The sequence below is a fragment of the Equus caballus genome, chromosome 12, assembly GCF_041296265.1.
Source record: "Equus caballus isolate H_3958 breed thoroughbred chromosome 12, TB-T2T, whole genome shotgun sequence".
NCBI classification, from domain to species: domain Eukaryota; kingdom Metazoa; phylum Chordata; class Mammalia; order Perissodactyla; family Equidae; genus Equus; species Equus caballus.
The window spans coordinates 13,089,423-13,109,127 of NC_091695.1; the positions used below are offsets into that span (position 1 = coordinate 13,089,423).

At 36.1% G+C, this 19,705-nt stretch overlaps 2 pseudogenes; both read right to left on the reverse strand.

Moving 5' to 3' along the window:
• Nucleotides 1-5,911: 5,911 nt before the first annotated feature.
• Nucleotides 5,912-7,020, reverse strand: LOC138916928 (olfactory receptor 5W2-like; annotated as a pseudogene).
• Nucleotides 7,021-16,629: 9,609 nt separating this feature from the next.
• Nucleotides 16,630-18,414, reverse strand: OR5W72P (olfactory receptor family 5 subfamily W member 72, pseudogene; annotated as a pseudogene).
• Nucleotides 18,415-19,705: the final 1,291 nt, after the last annotated feature.

Below are 19,705 nucleotides of genomic sequence, written 5' to 3' on the forward strand. Positions count from 1 at the left end.
TTGGATTTCAAACACCTCTAAGGAGTTCTTGTTCCTCAGAGGTAAAACCACGTCACAAGGTGAGAAATTCAGGACTTCTGCTCCTCTGTCTATACACGGCTTCACCTGGAAGAGTAATGCTTTTATCTGTTGTAGAAATAAATACAACAGAAATGGGAACAGAGGCTACTTGTTAAGAGTTTGCTATTTAGCCCTGTGGCTAACCACAATCACTTGACATTGACGGAAGACGAGAGAGTTGAAGAAAGTGAAGCCCAGGCTTAAAGCTCAGCAACTGATTTGATGGTGGTGCCATTTAATGTGGAAAACAGTTTAAGAAATAGAAGTGGTGAGTTATCAATTCAATAAAAAAGTGAAAACTTATGCCTTATACTACACTAACTGTATATATGCCTAGGTACTATCAGGATGCCCAAGTGGATTTAGAAGTACTGTTTTATTTATTTTAGCATTTAAAAATTTTTTTTCTGTTAATGTTGAGGTTATCATTAACATTGCCAATATTACTCTGTCATAACTTCAGAAATCCAGGAGCACTGAAGAGAATGGAGGTGAAGAATGGCACTGTGAAGGCTGAGTTCTTTCTCTTGGGATTTAGTGACTGTCAAGAACTTCAGTATTCTTTTTGCTGTTTTCTTTTCATCTATTCTGTTACCCTGATATGGAACCTTGAGATGATTTTATTAATCACAATCAGTTTCCACTTGCACATCCCTATGTACTTTTTCCTCTGCATATTTTCCTTTCTAGAAACATCCTCCTCTTCTGTTATTGCCCCCAAATTACTTGTGGACTTGGTTTCCAGTAAGAAGACCATTTCTTACAATTGCTGTGCTACACACTTATATTTTTTCTGCTCTTTGATTGGCACAGAATCTTTCCTCTTGGCTGTCATGGCTTAAGACCAGTACATAGCAATCTGCAACCCACTGCTTTATACTGTTATTATGTCCAAGAAGATTTGCTGTCAGCTTGCAATTGGAGCATTTTTGGGGGACACCATGAGCTCAATTACTCACACTACTAATACCTTCCATCTGTCTTTCTGCTCCAACCATTTCTTTTGTGATGTCTCCCCACTCTTCTCTCTGCCCTGCACTGACACTTGCAAGCATGACATTGTTCTGGTGATATTTGCTAGTTTGGTGGAGACTATCTGCCTTCTAACACATCTTCTTTCTTATGTCTGTATCATAACAGCTATTTTAAAAAGAGTTCCTGTTCAGGGAGAAGAAAAGGTTTCTCTACTTGTGCTTCCCACCTCACTGTGGTCACCAATTACTGTGGTACCCTGATATTCATTTATCTGTGCCCCAGGACTCATCATTCTCTGAATGTGGAAAAAGTGACCTCTGTGTTCTACACACTGATTGAACCTATGTTGAACCCCCTAATTTACAGTATAAGGAACAAAGATGTTAAAAATGCCTTTAGGAAAGTGATTAGCCAAAAATTGCTTTCTTAAGAAAAGATGAAACTGAGTTTGACAATATTTCAACTTGTCTGTTATTTGACTTTTGATTCTAACTGATGGAAAAGTCAGTTTAATATGGATGTTCCCCGATTCTGCAGGGAATGAGGCCTCAACTTCAGAATGGGGTCAGCGCCAGGTCCTCTTACATCACTTGTATTATGTTTAATTCTCTATCCTTTTAAAGTTGAAATTTTTATCACACTCCTTCATTGTTGCTGGAATTGTAAATTAGTATTGTCTGTAGAGGATAATTTGCTAACATTTTATATGGAGGATAATGCACGTAAGTTATGAAAATTAAATATACATGCACCATTTAAACCAGTAATTCCACTTCTAGGTATTGAACATATAAAAGTTCACCACTTTCAAAAGTATCCATTGCATCATGGTTTGCAGTAGAAAATGACTGAAAACAAACTAAATGTCTATTAACAGGGGACAGGATAAAAAGTAAAGTTGATCTTTTAAATATTTATTTCAGGGGTACATTTACCCTGCACATAGTGTTCTAAATTTCATATTCTTACTCCTTTTTTCTCTCCATTCTAAATTTTTAAAATTTTTTTGGTGAGGAAGATTGCCCCTGAGTTTATATCTGTTGCCAATCTTCCTCTTCATGCTTGAGGAAGATTGACCCTGAACTAACATCTGTGCCAATCTTCCTCCATTTTGCACGTGGGATGCTGTCACAGCATGGCTTGATGAGTGGTGTGTAGGTCTGCGCCCGGGGTCTGAACACATGAACCTGCTCCACCAAAGCAGAGTATGTGAACTTAACCACTATGCTACCGGGCTGGACTCCCCATTCTAAATTTTTAAGACAATTACTCCCAATACGGGATAAGCCATTGACATATCACAACCCTCTTTTTGTGAAAGAAAATAAATGCAATTCACTGCGACTCCTTTTCAATTAATTATTTCCATGTGAATACATGCACCTTGTAAGCTTAGCAGTTCAAATTGTAATCACTCTCAAAATCCTTCCTCAAATATTACTTCCCATATGATTTTCCTGACTACTCTTCAATTACAGATAACAAATCAAGTTCTAAACCTCACTAGGTCCTACATGCTTCTTCTAAAACTCTCAGCATTCTCTGCATAATCATGTAGTTATTTTTGACTACTTTATCCCTCTACTAGATTTATTCATTAATTATCATTCTTTATTTGATGATCACAGTATCTCCCCCAGTATAGATACTGAGTAAATTCTATGAAATAAACAAGAGTAAGTTTACTATGTTATTTATAATTTAGATTACATGCCTATAAAAGGCAGAAATTAAATATTTCTCTTGCGGTTTTTTTGGTTCATTCTCCAGAGCAGTAATCTATATGTGTGACAATTACAAAGTATTGTCAAGTATAGTGGGATTTTTAAAAACAATTTGCAAATATCAGATAAGCAAAAATGTGGCTGGTAAAACATTTTCTCAAGAATATATTCAGTCTGAAGTCTCTTGATGGGTAGGCAAGTAGCCAAAATGTCTGAGGGAGACTATGATCTGAGCGCTGGAGATCTGAACTGAAACTAACAAATGATGGAACGATAGTCTGGTCAGCTTCTGGGGCATGACGCATACAAAAAGTATTGATGGAAAGTCTAAAGTAAGTCCTAACATAAATGTGAGATTGAATAGAGGGAGAGAGAATCAACTAGAGAGTAAAGCCTTCTGACAATCATAATATATCTTGGATTCTAAAACTAGACCACGTTTCCATTCACCACAATGGAACTAACTTTACAGGAAGAGGTTTGTCCATACAGATCAGTGGTAAAGTCGGGCTCTGGCCAATATGGGCTTTCAATAGGGAAGAATGGAATGGTAGCTTAAGAAGGATGAGAACCAAGTGCTTCTACCTAAACACTGAGCCGGAAATATTCTCTGAAGTGCATGGGCTCATCACAATAGATAGATGTCAGATCCTTTGCAGCTAAGTGTGCCATTTCAGCTCTGGCCTTGGGATAGGGACACAGAATGACATAAAATGAAGTACTCTGTGATTGATTATATAAGCTTATTTTTTGGCATTATGGGAGGTGGGACTTAGACCACCCGAGTGTTTTTAAGAATTTGACCTGAACATGGGAATGATGTGGCCAGCTTGGGTAGCTATAAAGAAATCTCTACTAAACCCTAGCCAAGAGTGAAAGCAGTCAGGAAAAATAATTCCTAAGATCACTGAGCAGACAGCAACAAACATGACCTGAGGCTAGGATGTGCAACTGGAATCTGACAGACTGGGTGAACAGGCTCTAAAGTGGATAAAGTTGGATCCTGGAAGTTCCCTGTCATGGCATGGTGCCCTGAGTGATACCATCTTTTCCTTCAGCACTGGAGGTTTTGTCTCTGATAGGGAGTGAGTTGACTAAGGTCACAGAGCTAGCAAGTAAACAATACTATACCTATTTAAACTCAGGATAGTCTCACTTCGAAGTCTAGTTCTTATCTTAAACTCTGTCCCATCTTTATCATTTTCTTAAAATGAATATAAAATGAAAACCAAAGAAAATCTGGTTTCCTGACTATCTGTAAAGACTATTAAGTCAAACTCTTTAAAAGAAAAGGTAAAGGAAAAAAAAAGGAAATGTCTATTTTCCTTACTCATTTTTGTGAAAGTTGGCCAGTAAAGCTAATTTTGCATAACGATAATAGGTTTAGTTTTTATAGATATGATTATATTTAATACAATTTTAATAAAGTACATTGAGTTGGGGAGAAGTGTGGGGAGTGAATGATAGGTCTTACTATGTGATATCTTCTATAAAAAAACAAATAAATTGACATTGTGAAAGAAAATCTTTATGAGACAATGAAATATTTTTTCTAACACTGTTCAATTCATAATGCAAGAAAAGTAACCTGTTGAAAATTGCATGTTTTTAATATGTTATTTCATTCCTGTAATGTTTTGACTGCATAGCACTCTGCCCATTTTATACATTAAACGGATATATAAAATTAAGGAAGAGGACCTAAATGAAAAACCTTATATAACCCATTACTCTCTTCACCCAGGAACCAAAAAATGTGTCTCCATGTGCCTTTTAGGACAGCAACCTAAAATACAATGAACACCCTTGAGAATCTGAAATTGTGTTATGTTTTTCACAGATTAATTACTAATTGATTACAGTCTGAACAACATAGGCAATTAACTTAATTAGGCTTTTGAAATAGATTACAGGATTACCTAACATCTAACCACTCAGGATGACCATTAAAATTTTGTTTAGCATATGGTTCCAGTTTATTTCACAGATACATGGAGAGTCAATATAAATCATTACAAATGGAACTCTAATAAAATACTGCTTTTCATGGTTTTCCCCCAAGAACATATATTGATGTCAGTAATTCATTTACATCGTAACTCTTCCTTTACAACTTAAACTGTATCAATAGGTCATTTCAGTTTTTTGTTTTTTTAACTAGCATCATGCTTTGAACACATCAGGCAGATAGAGTCCTGTTTTCAGTGGCTTTTGGAGAAGTTTCAAGTCCTTTACCCCTAACTTTCATTCATGTAGTTTCTGTCCCTTCGTCAATATCAACATATCTTTTTTCCAGGGTGAGGGAAAGAAGGGAAATCCGGAGGCTGAAGTAAAAACTGTAGGGTGCAATATAAATCTAGAACTGCTGATCCTGGGGATGTCCTTTGATATAACTGAGGCAGAATGTTGACGAATAGTCTGAGAATATTTTTACATCAAATAATCCCTGTCCCAGACTCTCATTTCAGCATAGGCCAAAAGACAGCAAGTGTAGATGAATTTCATCTAAAATGAATATACTTGAATAAATTAAATAAAGGAGTTCCTTTGGGGTAAATTCACAGATGTGCTTTTTTGCATTAGTTTTTCAGGATACACTCATTTGTTGATCCAATAAATATTTTTGAATGGCATTCTGGAGCTGAGCGCTATAAATAGCAATGCAAAATAAATGGTACACAAGACAGACAAGGGCTGTGTCTTTATGGAACATTTAGTCTATGGAAGGAGATTTCTTAACTCCTAATTATTCATGTACTAATTATCGACTTCTAAGTATTATGATAGAACCTTTTTAGCTTGATACTAGTACATAGGAAATATATAAACAAAACTAAATTATCCCACTATTGTTTCCTTCTGGCTAAGCAAGTTTATTAAACTCTTTGTTTAATAAAAGCTATTGGAGCCTTAAGGAGGATGAGTTAAATTGACATGAGGGTTGTGGTTCTATGCCCATTCTGTCTCACTGGGGCATATCCATGAACGTAGAAGGGAAATATAAAAGGACCCTCTTTGCAAAACAGCAAAGTTAACTTACTAGTGCTCTTCCTTAGATCTGAGAGAAGATTAAGTTAAATAACCACTGCTCCCTACACTCAAATTTAGGCACAATGATAACTAAAAATAATATCAAGGGTGTACTGATGAGACTACAGGAATGTATGTTGAAGTGACTGAACTTTAGCTCTCATAATCTTTAAATAAATACTTTTGGATGAAGACATGGTTTCACCCAGAACATCAATTGCTTTTGTCAGGGCACCTTTCACATCTGGGTTTAACATAGGGACGACCACTGTGTAGAAAACAGAGGCCATTTTGTCCATGTCCATGGAGTAGCTTGAACTGGGTCAGAAATACATGAACAGGAATGTGCCATGAAATACAGCCACAGCAGTTAAGTGAGAGGCACATGTAGAGAAGCCTTTTTATCTCCCTTCAGCTGAGTTCATTCTAAGGATGGTAGTTATGATGAAGCTGTAGGACAGGAGGACGGGGACAATGCTGGACCCCCATAGCACAGCCAATGAAAGTGAACACCATTATCTCATTGATGGATGTGTCTGAAGTGGACAGGGCTAATAACAGTGAGATGTCACAGAAAAAGTGATTGATGATATTGGAACGGCAAAATGACAATTGAAATTTGCAACAGGTATGAACCGCTGAATCTATCAAACCAACAATGTAGGCAATAGCCACTAGTTGGATACAGACTCTCTTGGACATGACAGTTGTATAAAGAAGTGGATTGTAAATAGCTACATAATGGACATATGCCGTGAGAGCCAACACGAGACATTCCACATCTGCAAAGGCCCGAAAATAATAAATCTGAATGGCACATAAACTATATGGAATTGTCTTTTGCTCGGATAAGAAATCAGCCAGCATCTTGAGAGAGACAGTGGAGGAGTAGCAGATATCACAGAAAGACAGATTGCTCAGGAAATAATGCATGGGTGTGTGGAGTTTAGAGTCCATCTTGATTAGCAGGATCATGCCTAGATTGGCAATCACAGTTATGCCATAGACCAGCAGAAAGAGCACAAGGAGCCCCTGCTGAACATCCTGTCTGTCAGAAAGTCCTAGGAATATGAAGTCAGTAAACATAGTGCAGTTCTCAACAGCCATCACTCAGGTCTGGAAATCCCTGTTTGTAGGAGAAAATGGAATTGGAGGGTAACATCATCTTACTAGCTTAACAGTTAAACTGCTGCTGTTTTCTGTTTTTCAGTAACTAGAAAAAGATAAACAATGCTAAGTCTGCTTTAGGTAAACTGACTCTCCTGGAAATATATCCAATTTAATATAAATCAATAAAATGATAATGATAATAATGTTCCCTCCATCTATATATCATTGCAGAGAGTTTGTAGGAGCATTTCATCAAAATTTAATCATGTTATTTCCATACCAATATAAGTAGCATTTATTATCATTTGTGCTACTTATATCTAATATCTTATATCTAATATTAAGATTTGATGTCCTCAGACTCTAGGCAATACTTCTTGCTATTAGTCGGTCCAGATATCCCCCATCTTCTGACAAGTTTGTTTGTTTTTTCAGTGTGGCAAGAATGTTGTTATTTTCTGTAATAGACAAACACGTTTAAGTGAGAGGTGCAGGTAATGAACATATTCCTTTGCTATTCCCTCATAATCCGATATTGTAGCGTAGGCAGAGCTATGGCACGTTCCTGGATACGGATATGTCTCCACTTCTCTATGAACCACTCAGGTCCTATCCAGTCTCAATAAACAAGGGATAGAGATAGTCTGTGATCAAGGACTCAGTGGATCTATTCACCAAAAAGTCCTCATGTGTGCATAGCCCCATGATATCAGAGAGAGTCATGTCAGAACTGTGCCCTCATCCCAATACCAAGAAATTAAAATTTTGTTTTATTGTTTTATTTAATCCTGTTTCTCTTGAGTATCTCTGAAATCTGCCTTCCTTTGGTTTAAAAGAGATAGTGGTCCTTGGGAGGCCAATTGAATTCTATGTTCCACTGGTGTTTTTTACCCAAACTGATTGTCTTATATATAATGTCACATATGACCTCCTCTGTTCTGTAAGGATAGAAGTAGAGTAGAGTTGAGGGTAGATGAAGAACAGAAAAAGAAAATATGAATAATGATCTAGTGATCAATGTGCAGGTCTCCAAACATTTGGCCTAAACTCACTTAAATACCTGTGCCCAGAGAAACAGCATTAAAAACAAAAAACCGCTTTCCTTTAAAACTGAAAATATTTTTAAAAACACATAAAAAGTGCAAGATTTAAAATAATAAAAAATATCCAACTAGCTGCAGGAACCAACCTTGTATTTCATTATCTTCCCTCGTCTCTATGTATGTATGTTTAAAATAAATAGATCAATGCAAGTAATTAAAACAAATGTAGAATATTGCATGCTCTCTTTTCCTTTTATAACATGTTTACAGTAAAAACCAATGATAAAAGAACTAAAGAAGTATAAAATATAAATCAGAGAAACAACAAAAAATATTAGTACCTGGTCCAGAACTACTCTTTTGTTGAATGCCATTCTGTCTATGGGAGGGTTCAGCATTGTCTCCTGCCTGACCTGGGTTATATAACATCTTTATCTGGTCCCGGATGTTGAACACTTTGTGTGTCAGGAATAAGTGACAGATATAATAATATGGCTTATCATCTGATCTATCATACAGTTAGGGTATCATGAAACACATACAGAATATTTAAAATTTTTTTTCTTCTGTCCTTCTCTACCTTAAAGCCCAATATTGTGCTTATTTGCCAATAGTAAACTTACTCCAGTCAATGCTGCAATTTATTGCTAGTTCACCAACTCCTTTCTAAGCATTTTCTTTTAATTCCATAAGTTACAAAACAAATACACACCCCTCATGTTCATACACTTACAGACACATGCACAAACACCTTCCTTTAAACGCAAAATAAAGATTTTTGTAAATAAAAGTTAGGCGGTAAATAATTTTTTTAAAAAATAAAGACTTTTGCAAAAACAAAAAATATCTAACCATATTCACACTTCCTGGGGATAACTCAATTTTTTCCCATATTATTTGATTTTTAATTTTTAAATAAAAATGATTCCAGCAGAAACATATATTCTCTACTAATGGCCATTTGATGTATATGCAATTCTTCATATCATAAAAATTCTGATATATGTATAATTCTACCTAAATAATTTATCATAGCCAGGTGTTTCTTTAAAATGAATTCCAACAAACAGCCTTTCAGAGTAAAGAGATTTGACTTTAAATAAAGGCACTTTTGACCTTTTTACCATTCTCAGTTGTTTTATATTAACTATCACTACATATTATCATATGTTTTATAAATTGTCACATGTGTTCTGAGTTGTCTCTAACAATCTCATACTACGAAACCAAAGTTGGAATGCAGTGGCAATAAGTAAACTTCTACAGTCCCATAAAGTTTCCTTGAACCCATAGCAATTACGCTCAATAGGTTTCTGAATAAAGTGCAATGAAACAATTTGTATTAAAAGACAACTCTGTTAAATACTCTCATGCAGTGTTCAAGTGTGTTGATGTTAAAGTGACATTTGAAAATTAACAACATTAATGACTCATTTGAAAATTAACAACATTAATGATTCATGAACTCCTAGATTTCTCAAGAGCACTCAATTGCCACTTCTAAACCAAGCATCTCAAGTGATTGATAGTAAAAGAGTTGTCACATTGGGAGTTAACCTATTTTAGTTTTTTCAGCTGGACATTTGAAAATAATGTTGGTATGAGAAAGTGAAGAGGGCAGCCACATTGCACAGTTCCAGAAACCACATAGAAAATACAGAAATTGGTGCCCTTTTATGTCATGCAACCTGACAGCTTTGGGGATAATCTCTGTATTGTGCATTTTTTGAGTAATATTTTATCCCGTTTGTGAATCATTGCTCTACTGTTACCAGCATAGGTTGGATGTGTTCTTTAAGTGCCTACAGTTGATTGATATTCCAGGAAAATGTATAATAATCATGTACATTAAGCTGTACAACTTGAGTCTCAATGCAGTTAATTTATTACTACAAAATCCGTAAATACAAAGTTTGTATAAAAAACAACAAAAGAAAGATGTGCAAGGCATGTAAGACAGTGTGTATTTAAACATTTCAGTTGCTTCCTTTTTCTTCCCAAACCTCTGGTGGAGTAAATAGAAACAGATTTTGCAGTTATTTTTGTCTCCAAATAGTGCGTTTGCCTAATTTGTTGTTATGGAGTTTCCCCACACTCTCTATAAAGCTGGATTACTCTTCAGGCAAAATCCAATGAAATTCATGTATTTTTAACTTTTGGAAAAGTGATTTTAGGGACAATTGTTAATGTCTTTTCATAATGTGTTGCTGCTATTTGTGTGATTATGCCAATACTAATATACTAAAATAACAAATGTTATCCTGTGGGAGATATTGTTGATGCAAATCTCAAAACACCTAAGTAATTGCCAGTAAATTTCCATCAGGGAAACATAAGAAAATGATATATTTGTCGTACCTAAGAGCTTTACTGCCATTCTCTGCTTCTCTGGTGCACACTTGGAGAAGGAGGCAGAGTCATCTTTGATCACCTTCTTCTGATCCCTTTCTACACTCATTTTCCCTCAGCTCTTCCCTCTCTCCAGGGATGCCAAATTTCCTCAAGCTACAGTCTGTGTAGGCAGGATCCAGACTTTATTTTTGTAAACATGGCTTCCCCTCCAGACCATGTGGTCTAACTCCCACTCCCCATGAAATCTGGAGCATGAGTAGCAATATACTGATGAAAATTGGATAATCTAAATTACTTCCCAAAGGGCTTCTTTGTTAATAGAGAATAGCCGGTGTCGCTGGTGCCTCTAAACATAACAGCACATAGGCAACTATCTACGTATAAACTCTTTCATTTGGAAAACAGTTGTACAGCCCTGAGTTATGGGCTATTATGAATAACTTCATGGCATGATAATGGTACCAAAGAAAACCAGGTTCACAAAAATCTGCTTATTCCTGGAAACAATATTAAAAGTGTATAAGACATCTTTGCTTTGGGGAAAAAAAGGCAGCAAGGTTTAATAACAAAAGAGATAAATATTCTATGAAACATTCTATGAAAATTTCATCGTGTATTTCACAAAAATATGCTGAACTTTAATGTGAGGCATTACTAGAGATAAAAATTTATAATAATAAAGATCTGAAGTTTCTTATATACTAATAGTGTATACATTTTGCTTTTGGAAAAACTTTTTGATATATAATGCACATATAGAGAAAACTTAAGTAAGTATGCAGCTAGATAAATTTTCAAAAAAAAAAATATACTCCTGTAATCAGGACCCAGACCAAGAAACAGAACATTAGCAGAATCATCAAAGCCTTCTGAATGATCCTTCTTGTCAGTAATCTCTTACCCTCAAGAAACAATTGCTTTCTTGACTTTTATCATGATATGTTAGTTTCTACTTTTTTAAGCACACATAAGTGGATGCCTACAGTATGCACTGTTTCATTCCACAACATATTTGTGCAATCCATCCAGGTTGGATGGATGCAATTGCAGCACATTCAATCTTACTGCTGTTTAGAATTGTTTTGTACAGATATATTGTTATTTATTTATATACTTTCATGCTGATAGGCAGTTGTTTTTCCTTTTTCTATTACCAATAATATTATGTAAGCATTCTTGTGCATGTCTTTTGGTAGAAATAGACACTCATTTATCTTGCGTATAAAATCAGGAGCTGAAATTATTTGTGTCAGTGTATGCAAAATTTAGATTTAGTAAATTTTTTCATACAGTTTTCCATGAAGTATGCCAATCCACACTTCCATTATGAAATTTTCATTGGTGAGTCTTCTGGATTTTAAATATCCTTGCCAATACTAATGTTGTCTTTCATTTTAATTTTAGCCATTTTATAGCGTATTATATTTCCTGATGACTAATAAAGCTGGAAATCCACTTTTATGAGCTGTCTCTTAATGTCAAAAAACAGAATAAAAAGGCAGTTAAATGGGTTCAGCTTGATGGTTTTGAGGGTCCTGCAACTCATGCTATCAATCTGTCATCATTGACAACTCCATTTGGGATCAAATGGCATAGAGATGCAATGTCTTCCATTGATATGAATATATTCTCGCCCATATGCTATTTTTTAATCACTCCAAATAGAAATGACTCTATACATTGATACATTTATACTAATATAGGTAATGTGATAGCCATATTTTTAATAAAGAATATTCATTTTAACCCTCTCTTTGACAAGGTGGAAACTGAGGCCCAAAGAGGAAAAGAGATTTGTTGAAGGTCACAGTTATAGTGAGTTGAGAGTAGTGATTCAGGTCCCCTCTATTGTCATCACCTGTTGACAGCATGTTTCTACAGAAGATTTCAAGCTAGGTTAAATTTACTGCCACATAAGAAAGAGCCACACACATTCATATAGTGGGAATTATTACTGAATTATTTTAAAAGTTTTGCCAAGCAGTTTTCATCAGTATGGAGCTGGTTGTTTGTATCATTATACATAGACACTAATTGTCATCACTGGTTGTGTTTATGTTTAGGGATACCAAGGCCTGAGCAGAAATAAGGAACTATGGTAAAAAATTGATCTGTGACACTGACCCATTACACAAATTACTGAAGGAAACAAGGCACTGGGAGCCAGAGATGGGAAATGGAACCTACAAATGGTGGGATGATAGTTTGGTCAGAGGCTGGGGCCTGACCCATGAGGAATATATGGCTGTAAAGTCTGGAGAAAGTGTCATATCTGAAGATGAGGTTGAGTTGTGAGACAGAGGATAAACTAGCAAGGAAGACCTTCCAACAGCGAAACTATATGCTGGGTTATAAATTGAAATAACAGCTCCATTTACTGCAGTGAAAACTATCTTTAAAAGTAAGAGTTTTGTCCATACAGATCAGCGGTGAGGTAGGGCTCTGGCCAATGTAGGCTTTCAATAGGGAAGAATGGAATGGCAGCCTGAGGGTAATAAGACCAAATGTTTCTTCCCAAATACTGAGCAAGTAGTGTTCTCCAACATGCACGGGTTCATCACAACACATAGACATTGGTTCCTCTGCAGCTCCAGTGTGCCATTTCAGCCATGGCCTTGGGATAGGGCCACACAGAATAAAATAAAATGAAATACTCTGGGATTCATTGTCTAAATACATTGTTTGTCAATGTGTGTTCTGGGACTTGGATCAGTAGAGCAGTTTCAGGCATCTGGCTTGGACACAAGAATGGTATGGCCGGCATGGGTGGCTGTGAAGAAACCTCTAGCCACCTCTAACCAAGAGTGAAGACAGTTTCAGGAAAAATAAGTCCTAAGGTGGCTAGACAGAGAGCTCCTAACATGACCTGAGGCTGGGATCTGCAACTGGAATCTGGCAGACTGGGTGAGCAGACTCTAAAGTCAATAAAGATCGATCCTGGAGACTCCTTTTCATGACATGATGCCATGAACAATACTGTCATTTTTCAGCACCAGGGGTTTTGCCCCTGATGGGGAATAGGGTTTGTATGATCTTAAAGCTTTCCTTATCAACTTCATATATATATATTCATAACGCATATTTAAAATGCATATATATCCTTATGTTGCATATATTAAACCCATGTTAAAGAAATGAAGAAATGGGTGTAGTAAGATTAAGTAATCTAAGGTCACCTAGCTAACAAGTAAATGGTAGTGCACATTTCCCCTGCTATCCAAAAGTTCACTTTAGGCCAATTTGCTTTTATGAAAGACCTACGTTAGTACCTGCTTTCACAAACTGGAAGGAAATTTAAGAGGCTTTTTCCTTTAATGAAAAAAGGCATAAGGCCAAAATAGCGTTCAGCACTTGTTTTGCCAGCAGCCCTTATGGAGGCAACAGGCACCCTGAGCAGCAAGAGTGGTGCCGCTAAGCTCCTTCTCCAGGGACTGCACTCAGCATGTCAGCATCAAGTGCCATAGCTTTGAATCGTGTCTGTGAGCATCTGGGCTTTATCTCTACTTATCTTGGGTTATTTTTGGAGTGGGGGAATGCTCAAAAATTTTTCCAATATATACTAATGATAATTTCTTCTTCTATTTATGCCACTTCACCTTACAAAAATTTCATAGGGGCATTCTACTTCAGATCACAGGGGAAAGGATACAGATTGGAACTCAAGTCTATCTGACTTCAAAGTCCAGTTCTTATTTTAAAATCTCTCCCTTCTTGATCATTTTCTTAAACAAAAACAAAATAGAAGCAAAAACAAAAATATCCTGCTGTTCTGACCTTCTTAAAGGCTATTAAATCCGTGTTTTTAAAGGAAAAGGTATAGAAAGAACAGTAAGAGATATCTTTTATCCTTAAACATACATATGAAAGATGGCCAGTGAATCCAATTTTACATAACATGAATAGGTTTAATTTTATAGATATGAATATATTTAGCATACTTTAATAAAGTTGATTAAGTGTGGAAGGGGTTTGAACAATGATATAGAGGTCCTAATGTATGAAATATCTTATGAACAACAAATCAATTATTTGAGATTATAAAATAAGTTATCTAAGAGTAATAAATATTTTCATCTGTCTTAAAATTCTGTTCAATTATTAATTGAAGATATTTAACTTGCTGAAAATTGCATTTTTGTTTTTACTGGGTTGAAAGAATTTTCAGTTTCTTTTACACAAATAATAAAGAGTAGTTAAATAGAACAATAATCATTTGTAAAATACACTAGTATAGATAAAAATATCCTCAAATGTTGGTATATTAATGTGATATTAAGGTAAAATAAATAGTATGCAAAAACTAAACAGTGTACTTTCTGTATTTGAGTCTTTAATACTGCAGTGAGAGTGAGTTTATATTGGAGAAAACATAGGCAATCAGTGGAGATTGTTCTCAAGGTTATGTAGAGACTTTGAACCCCACAAAGATACATTCTCATACGTAGATAAGTTGAAAGAGTTCAAGTGATATGCCCCTTTTTATTGACTGTGTCCCAATGTGTCTTTTTACATTGATAAGCTTCACCTGTGACTCACATAAGGCAGTGATGAAAGGTTAATTGTGTAGATTGGAGCTGGGCTTCATTGATTTCTCTGACACCACTGATTTCTTGTTTTCCCCAACTTCCCCTTCTCTCCATAGCCCCTCTGGAAAGGTCTCTATCAGCTGTTAAATATTAACCCACAAAAACCCCGAAAGCTGGGAGAGTGTGTGTTTACTCATGCTAATTAAAATATGATATTGATCATTCATCTGCAATCCAACTAATTAAATAGATATGATTTCTGTCCATGGTTTTGGAGAGATATCATGCAATAATATTTCCTCTGAAATGAGACAATTCCGCTTTGAAATTAAAACATCTAATTGTGGTGAAAGTCTTCGGTAGTGTTGAGAAGCTGGAACCAGAAATCACTTCACATTGGTTTATTATGGGCTGTGACAACTCCAAATGGGCAGAAACAAAGATGAGAGTAGAAGCACACACACCCCTCCCTAGGTAGTTTTTAATGTGTTTCATTCTTATGATATTTGATGTGCATAACACAGCACATTTTATACACGAGAGCAATATATAAAATTACATAAGAGGATGTAAATGAAAAACCTATATGACACATTACTCTCTCCTTCCAGAACCAAAAAGAGTGTCTCCATGTTCTTTTCTTGACAACAACCTAAAATAAAATGAATAACTTGACAACCTGAAATAATGTTATGTGTTTCATATTTGGATTACTTGTTAATTGATTACAGTGAGAAAAATATAAGAAATTAAGTTATTAGAACAAATATTAATATAATCTAACATCCAGATACTCAGCAAAGACCACTATTAAAGTTGTTTTAGAATAGGATTACAGTTAATTTCACAGATACACAGAGAGCCAACATAAATAATTGCATAATGGAATACTAATATAAGTACTATTTTGATCTTTTGTTTTTATTAAACACATATATTAGTTAATAACTGTTCCTCTCAACTTAAATTGTATCAATTGACCATTACAGTTTTTTTTTAAATTTTAACCAGCACAATGCTATGAACATTCCAAGGGAGATACAGTCCTCTTCTCCAGTGCCCTTTGAGAAAGAAGGTGCAGATACCTACCCCTAACTTCCATTCATGACGTTTCTGTACAGTTGTCAATTGCACCATGTCTGTTCTCTAGAGTGAGGGCAAGAAGGAAATCCACAGCCTGAATGTGAAGACTGTGAGATGTAATATAAATCTAGAATGGCTGATCCTGGGCATCTCTGCTGCTATAAGTAGGGTGGAATGATGAAGAATACAGGATCCAAGAAGTTCCCTACATTAAATGATCCCTGTTCCTGATACTTATTCAGTCTGACCAAAGGACAGAAAGCACAGATGGATATCATCAATCATGAACATACTGGAATAAAACAAAATAAAAAGAGGCTTTCTTCTTTTGGTAAATTTACAAAGACCTTTTTGCATCAGTTTTTAAAGGATGCTCATTCATTTAGTCAATATTTTGAATGGCATCCTGGAGTCAAGCATTGTAACTAACGAAGTAAAAATATGGGTGAACAAGACAGACAAGTGCCTTGCAATGATGGAACTTTGAGTCAGGGCAGGAGTTTTTCATTTACTCATATGTATTAATTTACTACTTGTATACTTCTTAGTGTTATGATGGAACATTCATAGGGTGATATTAGTACTTAGGAAGGATGCAAACAAACCTAATTTAATCCACTAATCCTCCCTTCTGTCTGAGCAAGTTTGTTAAACTCATTGTTAAAAAAAATAATACTTGGGAGGGCCCGCCCAGTGGCACAGCAGTTAGGTTTGCACATTCTGCTTCAGCGGCCCGGGGTTTGCCGGTTTGGATCTTGTGTGCAGACCTATGCACGGCTTGTCAAGCCATGCTGTGGCAGGCATCTCACATATAAAATAAGGGAAGATGGGCACGGATGTTAGCTTGGGGCTAATCTTCCTAAAAAAAAAAAAATAATTGGAGCTTTAAGAGGGTAAGTTGATTTGCCGTGGATGGAGGGATTGCTCTACCAATGATATCTCACAGGGGTACAACCATAAACAGAGATGGGAAATATAAAAATATCCTCTTTGCAAGTTAACTTATTACTAGTCTTTCTTAGCTTGCAGAGAAGATTAAGATCAGAAATGACTGCTCCCTAAACTCAATTTAAGCACAAAGATAATTAATGTAAAATATCTAAAAGATACGTTGGTGACACTATAGGAATCTATGTCAAAGTAACTGAATTTTAGCTCTCAGAATCTTTGAATAAATATTTTTTGGTGAAAACACAGTGTCACCCAGAAGATAATTTAGTGCTAATTGCTTTTTTCAGGGCACTTTTTACATCATTATTCCTTATGCTGTAGATCAGTGGGTTTAACATAGGGATGACAACTGTGTAGAAAACAGAGGCCATTTTGTCTGTGTCCATGGAGTAACTCGAGCTGGGTCGCAAATACGTGAACAGGAGTGTAAGATGAAATATAGCCACAGTGGTTAAGTGGGAGGTGCAAGTAGAGAAAGCTTTGCGTCTTCCCTCAGCTGAGTTCATTCTAAGGATGGTAGTTATGATGTAGCTGTAAGACAGGAGGACAGTGATGATGCTGCATCCCAGAACACAGCTACCAAAAGTGAACAACACAATCTCATTGATGGTTATGTCTGAGGTGGAGAGGGCTAGTAAGGGTGGGATGTCACAGAAAAAGTGATTGATGATATTGGAATTGCAGAATGACAATTGAAATGTGCAACAGGTATGGATTACTGAATCGACCAAACCTTCAATGTACACAATGGCCACTAGCTGGGTACAGACTCTCCTGGACATGGCACTTGTATAAAGAAGTGGATTGCAAATGGCTACATAACGGTCATATGCCATGACAGCCAACATGAAACATTCTGCATTGGCAAAGGCCCCCAAAAAATACAACTGAATGGCACACAAATTATATGGAATTGTCTTTTGCTCAGATAAGAAATCAGCCAGCATCTTGGGAGTGATAGTAGAGGAGTAGCCAACATCACAGAATGACAGATTGCTCAGGAAATAATACATAGGCGTGTGGAGTCTGGAGTCCGTCTTGATCAGCAGGATCATGCCTAGATTGGCAACCACAGTTATGCCATAGACCAGCAGAAAGAGCACAAAGAGCCCCTGCTGCACATCCTGTCTGTCAGAAAGACCTAGGAATATGAAGTCAGTAAACATAGTGCAGTTCTCAACAGCCATCACTCAGGTCTGGAAATTCCTGGTTAAGAAGGAAATGTAAGTGGATGGTAATATCACCTCAGTTTCCTAAGAGTTAAACTGCCGGTCCTTTCCATTTTTTAGGAATTAGAAAAAGAGATAGACAATGCTAAGTCTGTTTCTGATCTCCTGGAAATATACAATTGCATATAAATTGATAAAATTATAATGATAATAACACCACTTATATTTGTATAGCACTGTAAAGAGTTTGTAGACACTTTCATCCAAATTAAACATTATTTCTACACCAACCTATCTAGTATTTATGATAAATTTTGCGACTTCTATTTTATAGATTAAGAACTCGAAGTCCTCAGAGTGGTGGCAGTAGTTCAATTAATTGGTCTAGAACACCCACAACTTATGGCATGATAGTTTTTGTTTTAATTGATCTAGAAATGCTTTTATATCCTGTAATAGAGAAGTACAGTTGAGTGACAGAGGCAGGTAATGAAATATGTCACTGTTTTTCCCTCATCGTCCAAAATCGTGGAGCAGCAGAGATATGGCAGTTCCTGGATAAAACACACCCACACTTCCCCATTAATCCCTCTGGTCCTATTCAGCCTCAATTAACAAGAGACAGAGATAATCTGTGATCCAGGGCCCACTGGAGTAAAGAGGGCGGTGGTTGCTGGAGAAGAGGGTGGAAAGGTCTCTGTGAGTGTTACACTACAGTGTGCAGACTAGAATACGCCAGGGCTAACCACACTCCCTCTGACAGCTGCTGTCACTGAGGGGAGATTATGAAGAATGTTTGAGACCTAACTGTAGGGATGCTGGTAGCACAGACGACAGAGAGGCAAGAAGGGAGTTTGGTTACTGTGTGAGTCCTGCTGCCCTAACCAACTAGAATCCACATGATTTATTCACCAGAGGATCAGATGTGTAAGACACATGATAAAAGTCCTTCTGTGTCCACAGTCCCATGACATCAGAGTGAGTCTGCACTGTGCCCCGTCCCAACTCGAAAAATTATAACAATGTTTTATTGTTTTCTTTGATCTCTATTTCTCTTGAATGTCTCTGAAATCTGTCTCCTTTAGTTTAAATGAGTTGGTTATCCTTGGCGGGGGGGGGGGGGTAATTGAATTTTATGTCCCACTGTTATATTTTGCACAAACCAGTTACGTTATATATAATGTCATCTGTGACCTCATCTTTTCTGTGAGAATCTAAGAAAAGTGAATTTGAAGGGAGATAAAGTACAGAAAAAGAACATCTGAATATTGACCTAGTGATCAATGTACAGGTCTCCAAAAACTTGGTCTGAATTCATTAAAATATCGGTCCTTGTAGACACATTTTTAAGCAAATATTTTCCTTAAAAATAAAAGTATTTTTAAAGTAATAAAAGTACCAGTAAGAAATTTAAAACAATAAAAACTTTCCAATCATCTCCACAATCCATGATTGCAAATTATTGTAAATCTTGCCTATGTATACATCATTTAAAAATAAATAAAGAGGTCAATAGAAGTAATTTAAATAAAAGTTTGTATCATATCTCATATCTTCCTTTGGTTTTATAAAATGATTTCAGTCAAAAAAGGAGAAAAGGAATAAAGAAATCTAAAATATAAGTCAGAGAAACCACAAAAAATATTAGATTAGTACCTGACCCAGAACTACTGACTTCTTTG